This window comes from Ambystoma mexicanum, chromosome 7q (assembly GCF_040938575.1).
Source record: "Ambystoma mexicanum isolate Mex_15411 chromosome 7q, UKY_AmexF1_1, whole genome shotgun sequence".
Lineage (NCBI taxonomy): Eukaryota > Metazoa > Chordata > Amphibia > Caudata > Ambystomatidae > Ambystoma > Ambystoma mexicanum.
In genome coordinates this window covers 94,465,911-94,486,114 of record NC_090941.1, presented here as the reverse complement: position 1 = coordinate 94,486,114, position 20,204 = coordinate 94,465,911, and positions in this window count along the sequence as shown.

Genomic DNA, 20,204 nt, shown 5'->3' with positions numbered 1-20,204 from the left:
ACCTGTTTCTACATTAGAAGTCAAAGGGGGTTACATGGGCAGCATCTGTGAGGCTCACTTTTTCACACTCTTTGGGGATTGTCCTAAATAAATGTGTGCATGCAGGTGGAGGGATGTACTTTCTTGTTTCTCATTTGTGCGGTAGAGGTAAAAATGCAAATACGTTTTGTCAGGTATTTGACAAAATAATCAGATAGTATTTACTGCATACTGCATACCTTATGTTTTAATTTTTTATTTGATATTAGTCAAAAGATACATGACAACAAAGTTACAAATATTCAACATAGAAGCAAAATTGAATAAATAAAAAAATTTGGTAACCAAAGATGAGCATAACAAAACGTATTGAACCCCCAAACTAAGGAAGAAAGAAAAGAAGAGACAACGAAAGAGGTGAGGAAGAAACAAAAATAGACCAAAAAAATGCCATTCAAGACAAAACTGAGTCATACCAACCATACAATTCATGAGTAATCAAAAAAAAAAAGACATAACCCAACACGATATGTCATTTGCTAGGATATCAAAGACCTATACAAACACAAAAATTGATCAATGAACCATGCATATTACAATTGCATTGTGATACAACAGTTCAGCATATACAGTCATTTTCGACACATTAGCCATACACATCAATAAAACTACCCCATGTGTCCAAAAACGTATCAGTATCTCCGGTTTGTGTGTAAATAGTCCTTTCATATGTGGAAACAGTAAGCAACTCATCCACCCATTCATCGATGCAAATAGAAGCAGAAGATGTCCAGGCCCTTAAAATCACCTTTTTGCAATCATACAAGTCCAGAGAAGCCATACTCTTTTACAGAAATAAATGTCCTCCAACAGAGATACATCCCCATGTACCAAAAGAGATGCAGCCATTGGGATTATGCCTAGTCGGTCACAGACTCCCTCCCAGAATGATTTAGTTTTGGGAGAGAACCAGATCAGATGACTGAGAGTGCTCCTTGCTTGATTGCACTTCCAAAATAATTTGTTCTCCTGGAGGCGTCCCTGGAACATGCACACTGGTGTCCAATTTGATCTAAAAAGGAGATTGATTTGCGATGCTCTCAAGCCCCAATCCATGCTCATCAGTTGTACATTACCAAAGCACCTTAGCCTGCAACCCTGATCAATCAGTTCATCCAGTTCTTCAGCCCAAACCGTTACAATCTCAGGATCACACTAACAACATGATTTCAGGATTCCGTACATAGTGGCAGCAGGGTGAGATGCACGTTTGCAAGTTTCCAAAGCCGTCCAAGCAGTATTTTGAGTCATTAACTGTGAAGGCTCCATATTTGTGGAGATGATGTTCTTCAATTTTCTGTATTCAGCATAAGAGCATTCACTCATATCAAAGGTGTGGCGTAACTGTGTAAATGGGATCCATTGGTCCCCATCAACCAGAACCCATATGTACTTGATTCCAGCTAAAAACCACACCGGCCAGAAAAGTACTTTCCTTTCGGATGTCAATGCCGTATTGAGCCAGATCGATGTATCCGGAAACAAATAAGGATTGGTTACCAAACCATTGAATATGTTGCACCAGCATTCCTTCATAAAAGCAGTCAACGGCCGTTGCCCTTTGGGAGATTTCACCACTGTCATCAGCAGAGCCTTTGGAGCTAATTGTGATGATACATTACTTTCCCTTTTTATTTCAACTGGCTGATCACCATCCTTGTCGATGACCTTGCACAAGTGATGAACCATAACTGCCAGATGATATTCAGGAAAGTTAGGTAAACTCATACCGCCCTGCTTTTGTGGAAGCTGCAGTTTCCATAGTGCAAGTCTCGGCGGATTGCCATCCCATATGAACTTCTGCATGATCCTGCTGTTGATCTCTTTGAAAAAATGCTTTGGTACCTTGATGGGAAGCATTTAAAGGAGGTAATTCACACGTGGTGCCAAGTTCATTTTAATACAATTGATTTTCCCCCATGTGGATAGTCTCAACAGCCCCCATCTACCCACGTCTGATTGAAATTTTGGTACAATCACTTCAAAGTTCATCTTCAGCAATTTGACCACATCTGGTCCTATCCAAATACCCAAATACTTCATTCTTTTAGGACACCAAGTAAATTCAAACTGATTGCAGGTGTATCGCATGCGTAAGTTATTGATTGGGAGGACCTCAGTCTTATCCCAATTTATCTTATAGCCTGACACAGCCGAAAACTGTTGAATGTCTTGCATCAGATGTGGGATGCCAAGTTCTGGATCGCGTAGAGCCACCAGTATGTCATCCGCGTGTAGCCAGATTTTGTTCTCATTATCCTCCTCAATTATTGCGCAGGGACTTGCAACAGACCGCAGCAGCACAGCAAGTGGTTCCATTGTCAAGATGAATAACAGGGGGGAAAGAGGGCACCCTTGTCTGGTACCCCTCTTAAGCAAAAATGGTTCTGAAACAAGATCGTTGGTGAGTACACTTGCAGATGGATTTGTGTACATATATTGCAGGATTGCACATTGGTATTGTTCTACTCTGGAAAACAATTGGCACTTTCATGAAATATGCGTGCCACTTAAGAAGCAGGGAGTAACTGGATCGAAAACACTGACATATTATTGGGTGTGAGGCCTTCAAGGTTCATAAGCCTGCTGAGCAGTGGAAAATGGTACCGGAATCAGTCTGTGATGGGGAAACAAGTATTTGTTCTAAAGTTGACGGGACAGGTCACAACTGATATCGTTTTTAATTGTCATTTGATGTGAAATAAATCGTTTTTAATGTATTGCCTAAATGCAATGGAAGAGAACCCTACTCAGGGCATGGGAGCGTGGGATTTAAGGCTTGATAACACCAGTAAAAATGCACTTGCGATGGAGTTGCGTTGAAACTCTATTTATTACCTAACCACCCATCATACTATTGAGTTCGACTGGCGACATGTTCAACCATTTAGATGGGAAGTATTAGTTGTGCAGCACAAACCAGTTGTCTCTCAGTACCCCAAAGCAGAGAAGGCAACTAGGCTGAAATAAACCCTTGTTGACATGTGTACCAACAGAGTCCCCATAAAATGAGAGATTAATCTCCGATTTTCTGAAGTTTGGAAAGAACACAAAACATTAATCTTCAACATATATCCCCGCCAGAGATACTGAACACAGATGTACACCTTACCACTAACAAATAGAGTCATATAAATTAACAAAACTGCAAAATGATTGTGTTTGCTTATTATTTTATACCAACATCTAGATGATTTTGGCTGTTGTTGGGTCCTTGTATAGGCCACCAGTAGCCTTGTAGGTATGGAATTGCCAAACCGCCATTTCTCATTTTTGACTGACCTTTAATTTTTAAATGTTGCATCCCAATAAAACCAACCCAAACGTAGTTCCTCATGCCACCTGAGGCCCAGGTATTGAAAAGTAGGGTATAATGATCACACATGAACTGAACTGGCTGCCAGCAAAACATTAGGTACTGCACAAAACCCCGACAATGAATAATACGTGCTATTATACTTTCTCAATGTTTGCATACAATCACAGGCCGGCGCTAGTGAGTCAATTGAGGAACAGCAGAATGTATCCTGGTTATCTTCTGTGCAGCCTAAAGTACAAGGCGGAAGGCCAAGTGTTTTATACAGGAGCACTGGGGTGGCATTTAATATCACTATAATGTACAATGTGGTTGTATGTTATTCCTTATAATACCAAAATAATGTTTTCTGTTGTGATAAACCAAAATAGCACTGTACTATGAGTTAGTCTTGTACGAAAGTTTTAGATAAACCAGCAATTTCCATAGTTCCCTAATCGTGACTCTATTAGCGTTCCCAGATATGCCTTGCAGCAGGGATGGTCTTCTGAGCAGAGGGCACAGGTGGCTTCATTGCAGCAATGGGCCCACGTATGGGACGGACCTTTGGTAGTAGACGGGTATTAAGGCAGGGATAGAGTTCAAACAAACAATAGGGATTGTGTAATTCTGTAGCCCTGTGAACCTTGCATTTGTCTTTGAATTGAGATGTTCTACCCTGTGCCTTCTGCCTTGGGGTCAGCTGAGATAGAGACTTCCCTGTTCAGGAACCTCCCTTTCTTAACACTTTCGATGACTGCATTATGTTTGTGCTTACCACCAGTCCAGGGTATCACATCACAGACTAGCTGAGCAACAACTAAGTGTACATACAATCTACTGATTGTATCAACTGTAGTCAGTGTTAGAATAACTCATATAGCTAAAACTACACACCCTTCACAGCCACTTTCTTGGTGAAGATCTGATGGTCAAATCTGGTTCTCCCCACATATTCTCTGTTAAGGCAGTGCAGGCAATAGATGTACACTGCCCTGCGGGCACCCTTGATTCTTTACGCACTTGATGCGGATGCTGCCATTAAAAGGGCTCTGGAACTTGCGTCCAACTCAACAGTCTCCAGTAGACTAAGAGCTAAACATGGCTGGAGAAGCAGCTGTTCTTTTATTTGCCACTGTTATATCAGGAAGGCCTGGAGGAGAACCATTTCCAACCAAGAAAAGCCTATCGCAGCAGCAGCAGATTGGTGCCCGGTTTTCAGATGAACACATAGTTCTGGTTTTCTTACATTAACAGGTAGGGTTCTTGGGATAACTGAGACATAGGATCACTACTGGCAGAGGAGAAATACTTCTATGAGGGATCTCTGGACATATTGCTACATAATAAATAATGTGGGGTGTCAGCTGAGAGTAGCAAAACCATGGATTTTTTGGACAATATCTTTGATTTGACTATTTGTTCCAGCAGGGACTTTGCTCTTACAGCTTGGAATATAGGAACATGTACATTCAAGCAGCCTTGTGCTCTTTGGTAACATGTCAAAAATCTCTTTTTGTTATGTAAGGTTTGTGTTAAGTTCAGTGAGATTTCACGATTGGAAAATGGTTCCTAAACATCTCCCTTCTCAAGCTTTTCGCTCATCCACCTCCAACTCTCTGAGGGTCAGATGCTTTTACAAGCAGAGAGTTGGGGGCAGATCTATTTCTTCGGCTGGGGCCTCCCTCTCGAACAGGAGGTTCCTGAACAGGATGATGATCCTTCAACAGCCTTTACGCAAGATGGCCACTAATTATCGCTGTTTTAATGCCAGTAAGACGGAGATCCTCCTCAACAGAAAACACCAGTTCCCTCCTTTCCTCTCTCTCTCTGAGTGCCCACTCTGGGCCATCTGCCTGCTGCTACCTTTGAGGCTATGAACCTTGGTGTCTGCTTCGACTCCATCCTCGCCTTCTCTCCTCACATATCCAACGTCTCTAAGAAGTCAAACGATCAGCTGCACCTCCTCAGAGGTATTCTTCCTTTCCTCACTTTCTCCCAGAAGCTCACTGTCTCCAGAGCTCTGGTCCTCTCTAGGCAGGACTATTGCAACAGCCTCTTTCTTAATCTTCCTGCCTCTACTCTCTGTCCTCTACAGCTTATCCAGAGCAGGACGGCAAGGCTTATCCTTGGCCTCAAGCCCAGGGATCATATCTCTCCAGCTCTGAAATCTCTTCATTGGCTCCCAGAGTCAATGAGGATCTGGTTCAAGACCCTCTGCATTGCCCACAAGGCTTTCTGGGGCCTGGGACCGCACTACCTCAAACTCTCTCTTCCTAAACATCTCCCTTCTAGAGCTCTGCTCATCCACCTCCAACTCTCTGAGGGTCAGTCGCTTTTAAAAGCAGAGAGTTGGGGGCAGATCTCTTTCTTCGGCTTTGGCCTCCCTCTGGAACAGCCTCCTGCCTCTCTCAAACTTGAGCAGAACCACCTCCAGTTCTGGAAGCAACTCAAGAGCTTCCTCTTTGCTTCTGCATTCTCTCTTCCTCTCCCCTGCCGATGACCCCTCTGCTCCAAGCACTGGTCACCTGGCCACCCTCTGAACTTGGGTCCATGTCCTTGCCTGCCCAGTTGCACCTTGCATTGCCTCTTGGCTCCCCCAGTACTTGTGGTCTGTATCTGTAGCCCTACAGTCCCATCTCTCCGCAGTTATGAGACACTGTTGGCTGCATTTTCTTATTGCCTGCACTGAGCCACCCGCTGGCTGTACTTTTGATTACCTGCACTTCTCCACCCCAACCCTTCGATGCACTTGTGCGATCTGAATGACACAAGGCCTAGTAAGATTGTTGTTTATCCTCCCTCTGTTTCCCCCTCTGTGTCTTGTCTCGCCTAGAAACACTTGGGTACAGGCACGTTATAAATGCCATATCATATCATATGGCCCTTATAGTGGAGTATAATATGATTAACAGGAAGAACATGTGAATAACCCGAACACATAAGTTGTCACTCTGCACATAACCAACCTGGCCTCCTGTGCACAGCTAAATTGGGGTACATGAGCATGTGGGATATTCATTAAGTGGGCCACCAGATGTTTTAACTTGAACTCCCATTATCCGTAGTCAGCATATTCAGGGGGCTGGAGAATCATGGGAATTGTAGTCCAAAGCATCAGTAGGGCCATGGGAAGTATGTCACACTTGGCAAGAATAATCAAGTAGCAGAGGTAAATTATTCAGATCGTACAGCGCAGAAAGAATGCAGGCATCCCAAAAGCGTTCCCGAAACTCCCCAAAACTTAGCAACTGGTCTTCTATCCTATACTTATGAAGGACAATGATTGAGTTAACTTCTGTTATTTGTAAGATCCATTTCTTAAGCAGGAATCCCTCAACGGAGCTTGCTCTTATTTTCTTGAACGATGAAGTAAAAAAACGCTATCTAAAGTGGACATTTTTCAGAATAAATACCAGAATCTACTTTTGTATTTGTACCAATATATGCGTGCTTTAGGTAAATATATGTGTGAATATTGCCCCACGAATCATGGCCGACCTATTTAGCATGGTACGGCCGCCATTTTACAGAACAGTGTTGAGAAGCAGATGCTGCAATTTCAGCTTGGATCACCAGAGTTACAAAAGCAATTCAACTTTATCCTTCATCTTTCCTGTTCCCGAATTTCATTACTAGGTGCACAGAAATGTGTGTGCTGTAAATATTGGAGGTGGTGCATGTAATGAGATCAGGAGCTTTCAGCTGGGATTCGCAGAAACGCTTCTCTCTTATGGGTTTGTATGAACAGCGTATTCTCGTGTACTGGGGCCAGCTGGCTGAGAAAGCAAAATAAAGGCATCTTTCCTGTGTCTTCATTACGAGGCTATTTGTGCTGGATTTGTCTCAGAAGAGACAGTTCGATTTTGCAATTCAGCTGCATCTGAAACAGCTAAATTATTTAAAACCACAAAGTCTTGCGACCTAACACCATTTTAAACAAAGCAAAGCAATCAATATGAACGATCAGTTTAGGGTGACTAGCACTTCTGATTTATAATTGCTGTGGGGAATTGGAAGTGCATGGCCCAATCTTATTGTCAGGTTTAAAGTCACATCACTGTCCTAAGACAGCGTCCAATGTCACATGCCATTAAGTCTGCTGTCTCCAAATATGTGTTCGTTATTGATGTCCCTTCTGCTGTATATTCTTCGAGCAATAAATATTACTAGGCCAGAATGCTCAACTATCATCAAGAAATGATGCACGTTTCAGGCACATGGGTTCAAGCGGGCCTCCAATTCCAATCAGGTATTGTGTGTTCATGCTTGAAGACAATATGGTAGCACGACCAAAAGACTAAACTTGGTCCCCACCCTTGTGTGACTTCCATAACATGAACCATGCATTGTGGCCCCTCCGCGACATCAGAAAATCATTGCAATTTAAATCAAGTTTTATTGACATGTACTAAAAGAAGAAAATGTAAAAAAAAATGGTAATCTATGCAAGAATTACTTTTCGTTATCCCATGTATATGTTAATTGTGCGATTGAAGCATGGTGATCTTGATTTTGCTGCTGAAAAAGCACTTATTCCTTCTGTATAATGTATTTTGCGACCATTTCATACTCATGCCAATAGACAAGACAACAAACATGCACACGGCCAAAAATTAACCATATATGTCAAAGTGTAACCTTTATTGAGAAGCCACCCTCCACACGGGGAGTTCCTTCCCTCCCCACTCAAGGTGTCACACAACAAACTATTTAACTTATTCTTTTCTTCAACCCTACTTCAGACACGTATCATGCCCCTTGGATCACCCGCCGAGCTAACAATGAGCCAAGAACCAGGCCGGTGTACGGGAAGTATATTGGTATTGATTTAAATAAAAGTAATTGAAATTAGCACAAAAATGTCAAACAGCACTTAATCTGTGGCACACCACAATCAACTTCTCTTAGCATAAATAAATCACAAAAGTGAGTTGAACAGAACACAATCACATTTCTGCAATTTATGCAAATTAACATCAAGAAATAATTACACTGATCAAGAACGAAAGCAATTATCATGTAGTGTTGTGCAATTTTGATTTTCCTGCAGGCTTAAAAGGTTAGCTGTAGGATTTCAAGATTGGTAAAATACATATGGCAATTATGATTTCGCCAACACTTTTGGTTTAAAATAAACACAGGGTTACTTGGCAGTGTGTAATTGAGATCTCCCTACTTTGGTCTGTGTTGGGGAAGTCGGACAGAAAAATGTAAACGATTTGGGGAATTTTGGATTTCAGACCCCCTCCACTGAAAGGCCTATGTTGGGGAAGCCGGATGAAAAGGTTGGACTGATTTAGGAACAAAGACACCTGTTGGGGATGGACCCCCATGTGTGCCAGACGAACACTTGAAGTTTGCAGACTTGGAGGGCTCAACACCCTCCCCAGGATACTACACAGAGGACTCGGCCAAAGGAAAGTTCAAACTGTTGTTTATTACAGACAAAACCAACAGGGATGAGCACAGGAACAGAGATTATTCATGTGCATCTCGCTCTTCCTCGGCTCGCAGGCCGGCTTTACTCCCAAATGGCGTCAGCACTTTGTCAAAACTTGGGCCCCTCTCCAGAAAACCTATTGGGCCAAGAAATTGGGTATTGAGTATGTTATAACCTGTGTAGGACATTCTAGATGTTATTCTATTGGTCCTCGCATGTCATGTTGCTTACCTGTTCGATCCCCAAGTCACTAACTATAAAATTGTTGCAGTGTTGTGGACTTACCATTGGTTCTTTCCTGTTGCTACCCACCCCTAGGGTACTAAACTGTGATTGCCCAGAGCTGACGTCCCCAGGCCTGGGATCTGCAAGGATTCTCAGCTCACTATGTACCTCTTCAAGGTGATGAGAACAATTATGTGTCTGTATTGTAACTTGTGTGCACCACCTTTGCTTTATGAGAGTGCTCTCCTGTCGGGCGCAACACGTTACATATTGTTGCATACTTGTTGCAGTCCGTGTCAGCTGCCTGGGACCAGCTCTCCTTTCCAACCACTGAACGCTATCCATTGTCTGCTCTGGCCACATCACATGTTCAGCGACCATTGTCTGCTTTGGCCACATCACATGTTCAGAGCTGTGCAGCTCTGAATTATGGGTCTTTATTTGTATTTACTGCAGCTGGTCCATTTGTCATCTGGGGATTAGAATGTCATCCATATCTCTTGACCTTAGCTGAGGGTCCTGTCTCTCACGTCTTGCTCTCTGTCCTGCCTTAATTGGCTCAGCTCGTCTCTTGCTCAGAAGCCTGAGGCCTGATGTAATTTTCCTAAACCTTATAATGCAGTCTCTACAGTTTCCATGCTGTACTACATTTCCATAGGTTGGTCACACTTGACTCTGTCAGGTCCTTTAGGTGTTCCTGCAGTTCCATAGGGTTACTCATGTGTAAGCATCTGAAAGCTCTGCTCAGGATCTCTTGTGCCTTGTGGTTTCTGCGTTGCTGCATTTATTGAATGGCAAAACAAATAAAAGCAATGACAGTATGTATATGTATATGTCCTCCAACTGCAGAACTGTACACTTCTGTTCTTCATGTATTCAAGTGAGTGTTGGTGTCCCGGAGTGTGGATGGCATGTGTGCTTCATGTCTAATGCTGCTATGTCGTGGTGTCTCTAATGACCTCAGCAACATGGCTTCTTGGTGTTCAGTCCAAGCTGTCCCTACAGGTGTCTCTGATCATGGCCTATGGCCCTTCATTCACACATGGATAGATCTGTATGTCCCTTGGTAGGTATGACTGGCTTAGGGGATATCTCTCAATGTTCTTGTCAATCATGGGTCCATTAGGAATTTGTCCAAAATAGAATGGGTGATTGCAGTGTTTTCTGGCCTTATTCCTTGTCATGACTTTAGTAGGAGGGGGGTGGTGGTACAATCCCCCAGCCCTCTTCAGTCCCCCCTCTGGTCGACCTTTCAACCACATCCTTATACGACAGTCCTTTTGCTCTTGGCAGCAATGTCTTCATTATTCCTCTGAGGTTCCCATAGTAGTTTGTGTGATCAACAAGCAAATGTAACAGCACACTCCTTACGGGTTACACCAAACCCACTTTCCTTCATAGTTCTTTGCATCAAATGAGTTGTCCAACTTTATTGATCCCAGTGGGAACAGGTCGTGTTGTGCAATCCTTCCCCTTATTTTGTTCCTTTCTGCCACAATCCGGTCCTTTGCTCCCCCTATATTCACATCCATCAGACCTGCATTCCGATTGCTTCCTCCGCTGTTTTCTTGCACCTGGCCATGCAGATTTTAATCCCACACATTGATGTTGCCGCCGGCACAAGTACTCCCATTATCACTTATAGTCCCTCTGACAGCCATGATGGCATCAATGACCATATGTATGCTATCCAGCTCTGGTCCTTTCCGGGCCCCCTCGCTTCTTCCATTTTGGCATGCATCTGCGCCAGCTACGCCACTGCATCTGATAGTCTTCTGTTATCTTCATCATTGGCAGGTGTGGATGTGCAACAGGAACTCGCTATCTTTGCACAAACTCCTCCTTCCAAGAGCTGTGATGAGGTCCAGAACATATTTATTATGGAGCGCCACCAACCTTTTTGCTCGGAGCTCTTCCTTTATTGACTTGAACCCATTCACTGTGGAATTAATAGCTCCAAGCGGGTGATCTGTAACTACTTCGTGTTTGTGTATGTCTGTACAAAAGGTATTATTGATTCAAAGAACATTTGTGTCCTGCTGAACAGCATGTGTTCTGCTGGAATTTCATCTAGTGCTGTCTCTGATGCTTCTGAGAAGTAATTTCCTCCTATCTTTACTCTGCTCAATTCAGCTGTCTTCTCTGCCTTGGTTTTTGGTGCCACCTCAATCAATCTCTTCTTTCTTTTGTTACTGTCCATTTTCAGGAACTCATTTAGCTTCACATCCGTGTGGGGCGCAGCTAGGAATGGCATGTTGATGTGTACGAGCAGGCAAACTCCACCCCAGTGGCAGATTCTCGTATGCCTTCGATCTGCATGCCCAGTAGTGGTCCATCAGCACTGCGGTTCCTACTTTAATATCTTTGTGTTGTTTGCTGCTCCTGCATCCAGCATTTTTGTCAACTTCAAAGTTGCCATTGTTCTGGTAGCACAGTGCTGGTGTCTTCAGAATTTTATCGGCATTGGACCAGATTAATTTTCCACCCGTGTCAGTAACTTTGCACTCGCCTACCATTCCTTCAGACACTGGTCATTTTCTTATTGTACCTTGTTCACTGGTAACTGTGCTAGTGTCAGTGCTTTGCTCCCTACTACTCGATCCTTCCATCCATCTTCTGTGTACACTTGGCAGTACACTAGTATCTGTGGTCTCTCCCAGCAGCCAGTCTCTCCTCCTGTATTCTTCCCTCTTATCCATGGAAATGGCAATTCCTTTAAGGTAATAGTCTTTGTTTCTCCTTTGACAGGCCCATCAGATATGTACTGTATAGCTTCATCTAACTGCCAATAATTGTTCGTCATGCCTAAGGTCTTTATGTAATTATCTTCATACGGGAAAATGGCTTTAAACATCCATCTCAGCATTGTTGTCTTCCCTTGAAATATTCCACAAGTTGTAACCATTGAGAGATATATTAGGCATTGTGCTCTTGCTGCTGGTATTTCAGTTGCTATGAACGTTCTGGAGGCACTCAATGCAAGGGGGATTACGGAGCAAATATAACAGTTCTCCCTGGTGGTTTCCTTTCTTACTTTGGTCATGTGTTTGGACCACATATTATTAGACACTCGAGCTGTGTCGGTGAGATACATGTCTACCCCCTTCATGTCTGTGTCAGCACTACGCTTACCTCTCCTTACCTTATCAGCAGTATTCTCCTGTCCACCTGATATGGTTGTTCCACCTGCTCGGGTTAGGGGAATGTTAATAGAGGGTACAGTGGTAGCACTAGCAACTCAAGTAATTTTCCAAAATACAAATATAATAATACTGCTAGGAATAAGAAAGATCAACAGGACTATCACATTTTTTTATATGTCATTCATTTTCACTTACGCTGCATGATCCCTTCAGCTTGAAGATATAGTTGCTCACCTGAAATCCGCGAAGAAATGTGTAGTCTTATTCCCCGCTGACCAAATAATCGCTTATTGCAAATACAAACACTTCTTGCCACAAGTTCTTATAGATGGGTCTCTCAGTGTGGCAAGTACTGGGGATCACCATGCTTGAGTTGTGGATATGTTTGGGCCAAATAATCTAAGAAGGCAAGGTAATATACTCAAGGGGATCATGCTCGGAATCTGCTGGATCTCCTCACTGTATGGGCAAATTGGTTTGAGAAAGTATCTGGATGATGGGCAGAGGGGAACATGGACAATCATCAATAATTAAATTGGCTTTCACGTTGGTTATGCATGGAAAAGAAAAATAACAGACAGTGTACCCTAATCTATGTCTACAAGCAGTCCGGTCTCTACTTCTGCTGCTCACGAGTGTGTGACCATTGGATGTCCTCCTCCTGGCCGTGTTAGTTCAGAACATGCGTGTAGCTCTCTTAGGTGCTAAACGTTGGCGCTATCGGTCAAGGTGACCTTATTGCAAGGTGAGGCTGCTGCATTGTAGGGATTGACGTCAGCAAAGTGGTTCCAGATTTGCTTCCCCTCGCCACTTTCTCCACGATATGCGGGCCCGTGAACCTTGGCCCATTCCAGCACTGGACGAAGTTCCTCAGGGTGATAATGTCCCCCACACTCACAGGGTTTTAAATCCAGAGTCTTGTGGTGTGCTGTCAAAGTTGCTCTCTTCGCTGTCTTCTGGTCCTCTCTCCTGTTGTTGTATCTGGCGAGAGATAAAAGAAGCGTTAGCCACCAAAGGAGTAACATAGTCATGCATCTCTTGCCCTAAAAACATCTGCACTATTCTCACAGTCCATCAGTGCTCTTGTGAGAGGAGCCAGGGGGAGATGCATGCGCCATCCTGTCATCACCCCATGGGGTGTTAAATGGCGGTCAGGCCCAGCCTTATTGCGCAATGCAAACAGTGCTAACGGTAAGCAGGGAAGCCAATTCCTTTTTGTGTTCTGCTGTGTCTTGGCTATACACTCCTTCAGGAGGCCGTTCAGGTGTTGACACACACCCATTTGCTTGTGGGTGGTACGCACAAGCGAACTTGTGTTGAATGCCCAACAGTGCTGTGATGTGCTGGAACATTTCATTGGCGAAGTGAGGCCCATTGTCAGACCGCAGGTCCTCACACACACCCCATCTTGGGAACACTTCCTTGACCAGGAACTTAGCCACTCTGAGGGCATCAGCATGCAAGCAGGGGGCAGCCTCAATCCTCCTGGATAATGGGCATACAAGCACTATCATGTATCAGTACCCTTGGCAAACTTAGATAATTTCTACATAATCTGGAATGGGCCTATTGGACTTGGTATGACTCCTCTCACAACTCTCAGAGTATGCCCTGCTGTAAACTGCTGGCAAATCAAACAATTGCTCTCAAATTAAGCCACATGTTCTGCCAAATTAGGACAGAAACATGTTTTTCCAATGCGTGTAGCAATGACCCCCTTTGCTGTGTGTGTTGGATAGTGCAATTGGGTCAATTCAGTGTTCAGTAATACTAGTGGCATCACCACCTTTCCTGTGTTATCCTGCCACCATAGTGCATCTGTCAGAGACACTGTGCATCCCCTCCTTGTCCACAATCCCTTCTCTTCCTTGGGTGCAGATCCAAGCAACTCCATGATTTGTGCTTTTGGCAATACGTTGTACCCTTCCTTAAGTACCATATTTCTGGTGCACTCTTGCGCATTTGGAGCTCCTCCTAGTTCCCATGGCTCCCCAAAATATGCTGTGCATTTTGCCTTAAAGTCTACTGCTTTGTTTACCCTTGAGATGGGATCTTCCCCTTTCGTGTATGCGTGTCACTTCACTATTGCTATCTGTCTTGGATAAGCAATCACTTCAATCCATCTGCCCAGTAAACGTACATGTTTTACTGGAGTCCCATCCGCTCTTCTAATCCCTCTCCTAAGCCATCATGACAGTCCAGAGTGTACTGTGGACATCACATAGGCAGATTCGGAGTAGATTGTCCCCTCCATCTCTATGCTGTGTTCCAGTGCTAGTATTATGGCCACTAGTTCTGCCGCCTGTGCTGAGTAATGGGATGGTAGTTGCACATTGGCTACTACTTCACTTGTCCCATCTTCCTTCAGTCTTACTACTACAGTTCAAGTATGCCTGACCCCATCTATCTGATCAATTGTCAAAGACCTGTCAATGTAGAGCATGTCTCCCCCCTCAAGTGCATCCTCCTCTATCTTGTGAGTGTCTCTATGTTTGCTGTACAGTCATGTGCATAGTCTCCTACCTGTAGGATATCTGCTAGAAATGTTGCTGGGTTGACAATTCTGCATCTCACTATCTTCAGTCCTATATTCGATATTATGTAGTCAGTGTGCTCTTTGGGTTCTACAGTATCGCAAAGAGGGCTTGTGCCACATAAATAGTGGTGGTGGTGCACCCCTGGTTATTGCTGCTGAGTTCTCCACTGCAAATGTGGCAGCTGCCAAGGCTTGTTTGCACTGATAGTGTCCTCACATTACTGGGTCGAGATTCCCTTTGTAGTAAGTTATTAGCTTGTGTCCCATGCTTGTCTTTTGTGTCAGTACTGCCTTCATTACTACACCGTCAGTTTTGAGAGACTAGGAAAGATTCCTTTTTGTAGCCTGGGATCCCTAGCACTGGTCCTATGCTTATTGTCACTTTCAGCATGTCAAAGGCCTCAGTCGTCTCTGTGATCCATGTCAATGTTTTGTTCACTCTCTGCGCCTCCTTCAGAGCGCTCTGTAGGGGCTTCATGTACGTGCTGTAGTCAAAGACCCGTGCTCCGCAGTAGTTACATAACCCTAAGAACCGTTGCATTTCCGTCACTGTCGTGGGCTTAGGTGTTTTGCATATTTTCTCTGCTCTCTCTGGAGTGATCTGTCAGCCACTTTGGGATATCATCTGTCCAAGTTATAGCATCTCTTTCTGACAGTACTCTAACTTGGCTTTTTCCACCTTGTATCCTTTGTCAGCTAACACAGTCAACATACTGTCCATCCTACACTGATCTTCTGTCGTGCTGCAAATCCAAATGCCATCTATGTACTGTAAAACTGTGCTCTCCATCTGTATGTTGCTTAAATCCATCTGTGCCACTCTGTTAAGGATAGATGGTGACTCGCAGTACCCTTGTGGGAAACGAGTATGTTTCCACTTCTGGTTTCTATACATAAAGCTGGTCAAGTCTTGTGAGTCTGGGTGTAGTGCTACTGAGAAGAATTAATTCTTCAAATCAATGACTGTGAAGCAGGCAGCTTCCACTGGAAAGCTGCACAAAATTGTTGCTGGGTTTGCAACTAAAGGATATTCTGTTTCTACAATGTTGGTAAGAGGTCTTAAATCCGGTATGAAACGCCATGACCCCCCCTTCGCTTTCCTCACAGGATACAGCACAGTATTGCATGGGGACTCTGATGGTACAAGGATGCCTCTTTCAATCAGGGATGTTAGTGTCTCATAAATGCCCTCATCTGCTTCTTTAGTTAGGGGGTACTGCTTCACCGTTGGTAAAATTGCTCCTGGCTTCAGCTTGATCTTCACTCCCCCTATGCCATATCCTCCTCCAAGAATAGGGGTGGTGCCTCCAGCGTCATTGCAATTCTCGGTAGTACTTCCCTGTAGTATTTGTAACCAATAAGTCACACTCATCTCGAACACCATCTCTATTTCCAGTCTCTCATCCCTAAATAGCTCTTGTCTTTCACTGTGGTCAACCTGCACCCTTATGCTCCTGCGATCACTGCTTTCCATGCTCGCCTTGCATCATCCATCCTGTGCACTGCTATCCAATCCTCTCTCACAACCACCTCTATTTCTATTGGTATTATTGTACCTTCCTCCCCCTCCATTGGTTGCTCAGGCCTGAATAGGTACTTGTTTGGAACTCGACACATCTTCTCTGCAATTCCTGGAAGCCACGCAATGGCAATGTCAGTTACATACTGTAACATTTCTACATCTACTACCACCCCCCTCTGTACTATGCGCCCACAATATGCTTGAACAATCTGTCTTACATTGAGCATGTGTATTCCTTGTGTGGAGCACACTATTCCTTTGTCTGTGAATGAAATGGTCATGTTCAGTCTGTTCATAATGTCTCGTCCCAGTATGTTTACAGGTGTCTGTCAAGAGTAAAGTTAAGGTAGAGGAATATTATGATCTCCTATAGAAAGTGAGATGTTGTCTGTGAATGGAAAAACTTCCCAAGCCCCAGAGAATCCTTGAGTGTTCATGGCATTGTCTGACAATGTGACTGCTCCTTTCCAATTGCAGGACCCAGTCACCCCTTTGTCAACAAAAAAGGAAAACGTTTTGTCACCTATCGCCACCCCTATGTGAGGTTCCTCTGCAGGGTTGGGTGTGATCGGCAGGATGGGACACATCAAGTTCATCTGTGGGCTGTCTTATTGAAAGTATAGGAACATCCCATTCCCTGTAAAGGGTTTGTTCCCCACCATGGTAACTCCTCCCAGTTGTCATACAGGAACTTTCCCCATTGAGTCCACGTGTGCTGCTGCATCATTGCTCTGCATCTGTGCTAATTGCTGTGTGTACCCTCGAATCTTTGGTGCTTATAAATACTGTGGTACCTGTGCTGGCATCTGTGGTACCTGCATTTGTGCTTGTAGGACTTGTATTTGTGCTTGTGGTATCTGTTGATGTGTGCCCTGCATCTGTCTTTGCTGTTGTTGGTCCTGTGCACAGTAATCGTCAAGGTCCCCTTGACAAGCTTGCTGGCCCTGTGCTCCCCAATTCTGATGTATCCCCCTGTGCCTACACACTCTCAAAATGTGTCCTAACTACCCACATATCCAAAACTGTGGGGTCTCCCTCCCTTGCCCTTGGAAACCCCCTGAAAAAAAAAGCCCTCTTGGTTGTGATGCATCAGTGGTCCGAATACACGCCCTCTCTGTTGACCCCCCTCTTCCTTGAAACCCTTGTTGTGGACCGCCCCGCCCTACAAACCCTCTTCCCATGGGCGGTGCAAACTGCTGTGGTTGTGGCTGCTGCTGCGGCTGTTGTCACTGTGGGGTGGGGCTGGTCAAGACCACCCCTTCCATTGCGTACTTCCATAGTTTTCTCTGTACTAGTTTTGCTTCATCTAACTTCCTGTCCTCTGCCTTTTTCTTAATCTTCTCCTGCCATAGCCTACAATGGTGAACTATCGGGAGTTTTATTTCTGTCTACCCTTTCACCTCCATCCCAATTTTCTTAAACTCTTCTGGACAGGTTCTGGAAGCCCCTGAAATAGTATGTTATAAAGTATTGCTATTGTTTTGTCCCACTGCTCTCGAGTTTCAAGGCACCAAAGCTCTGTACTGCACATCTTCCCTCATCTTCAGAGACGTAATTGACCCAATAGCTGATGTGTCTGGGTATTGTGCCTATAGTGCTTGCCATACTGCTGCCCTGAAGTTCACAAACTGCGAACATTGTGTAACGCCCTTTTCTATACATCATCATCAGCTTCCCCTAAGATTGACACTAATAATCCCTTTATGCCTCCCACAGCTAGCCATGTCCCTCTGTCATTTTCTCCATCTCATAGATCCACTTTCCAGCCCCTGAACTCAACAGTGGTAGCCTACACTTCACATTCTCCTTGTCTGTATGCTTCCATGGTACATTCATAGGTTGCACCCCTACCCTCTCTAAAAAGGGCATCTGTGTGCACCCCACCTCCTCCTCATGCATTCTTCTAGTCAGCCTGACTTGTCGGTCCCCTCTCTCACTCTTGATGCCTGCACATACATCTATTGGTTCTAGAATGGGTACTCTGGTGCTGTTATCGTATCTCCTTGTTAACCGTCCCCTTCAATAAGCCATTGCTGTCTCCCCTTCCCTTTGCTCTGGGAGGTCTCTAAGCCTATCAATATGTCTAGTGGTGTCAGGTTGGGTGTGTGAGTTGGTTGCCAGTCGTGCCTGCTCATTCGAGCTACGCCCTCTTTCTCCCCCTGAATGAGTCCTGAACTCCCATGACACCAGCTTATCATTCCCCGTCCCCATATACAGGGATCAGAACTGCTAACCCCTCTCGTATCCACTGTACCTGTCCTCATTGCAGACCCTGTGTCCATGTTACTACAAAAATCATCTGCGAAACTCAGTCTCCTCAATTTCAGGTCTGCGTTAGGCTTTGTGCTGTTGTCAATTGTCCTCAGGCTGTACCTGCTTCCTCCCCTTCCAGGCCCCTAGGCCTGCTCCATCTCTTTCTGTGGTGCTCCTGGCTCGTGAGATTGTGCTGTCTGGTTCTGTCCGTCTGTCATCCTCAAATATATTGATTCTCCTGTCTACTTTCCCTTGTGGCTTCACTGCTCTTAGTGCTTGCTCGTCCTCCATGCGCGCTCATTCCCTTGCCAATCTATCCAACTCCAACTTCCTCTGTTCCCTCTCAACCAACTTAAGTTTTACATGCTGTGCTACTTCCCTTTTCCTCTCAATCTCTTCCATCTCCCTTGTCCTTTTTTCCTGCATCTACCTTTCCACTCTCTTCCTTTCATTAAGGCCTCTCTTTATCCTTTCCTCCCATTTCCTCTCCATGTGCTCCTTCTACTCCTTCTTCCTTCATTCCCTATCCTCCCTCTCCAACTTCTCCTCTCCCCTCCTTTCCCTGTCCTCTCTCTCTCGTTTCTCCTCTTGTTCGTTCTCTCCCCGTCCTCTTTATCCATTATTTCCACCCAGTCTGATGCTTTGCTGCTTCTCTTCAGCCCCTCCATAGCCTTAGTTGCCCCTTCTAGCTCCCCATCTGTTTTCCCTTCCAGCTTCACAAGTATCTGTCCTCCTATCCACTCATTCTTGGCTATGCTCCTGAGCCCCTCCTTCACGCCCCTATGCACCTCGCTGCTCGCCTCTCGCGTGATAGCTTGCCGCCCGAACCTACCGGCCTCTCCTCCTTTGTGAATGGTGGTGGCTTATGTGTTGGATTTAAGTACCCCTCTGCTGCCCTTAATTCTCGCATTGGGTACATCCCTTGCTCATCATCTGTGTCATCGAATGCTACACTTGGAGGGACCTGGGAAGGAGCGGAGGGATGAGCCCCTGGCTCCTTCACCTCCAGCTGCCTCAGCATCCACTGACACCTCACAGAATCCTGCTCACCCTCCTGAAACAACTTGAAAATGGCCATGTGTTTTGTTAACGTCTTCCCCTTATAGGCCCCCTGTATGTGTATTAATAGTGATTGCTGCTTGTCTTTGGAGAAACTTCCACAAGGTGGCCATGGTTTAGTTAACTTTCCCTCCTACTTTTGGACCACTCTATGCTATATTTGAAAATCTTCTCCCGATAAGGTAGGAGTGGCTTACACAGGTACTAAAGGTGCATGTCCCTTCTGTACTAGCCCTGATACATCTTCGGTACCTTTACCTGACCTCAAGTCAAGGTTTTCGACAACACACTGTTCGGGGAGGAACATACAATATAATGGCAATACTTTTCAGTTTCTATGAGCCTCTCTCGCTCCCCGACTTATCAGGCGTGCTCCTCGCACCGCCCCTCCTTCGCGTATGCAGCCTCCTCAGACACACCCACAATCTTGTGCATGCGCCTTGTGCTTGTTCACCTCGTCTGCCAATCCCAAGTTTCCAATACTAGCTCCACACCATCTCATGATCTCTGTGTCCTATGTGCAAACTTACGGGTGACGTCACCAATCTATTGACCAAGGTAGTGCAATAAAATCAAATACTGTGCGCACACTGTAATAGCCCATTACTCCCAAACCACAATAAAACTGCACCGCTGCCTTCCCGCCTCAAGGCAGAGTGTACCAATATTCTCTTGTGATCAAACTGTAC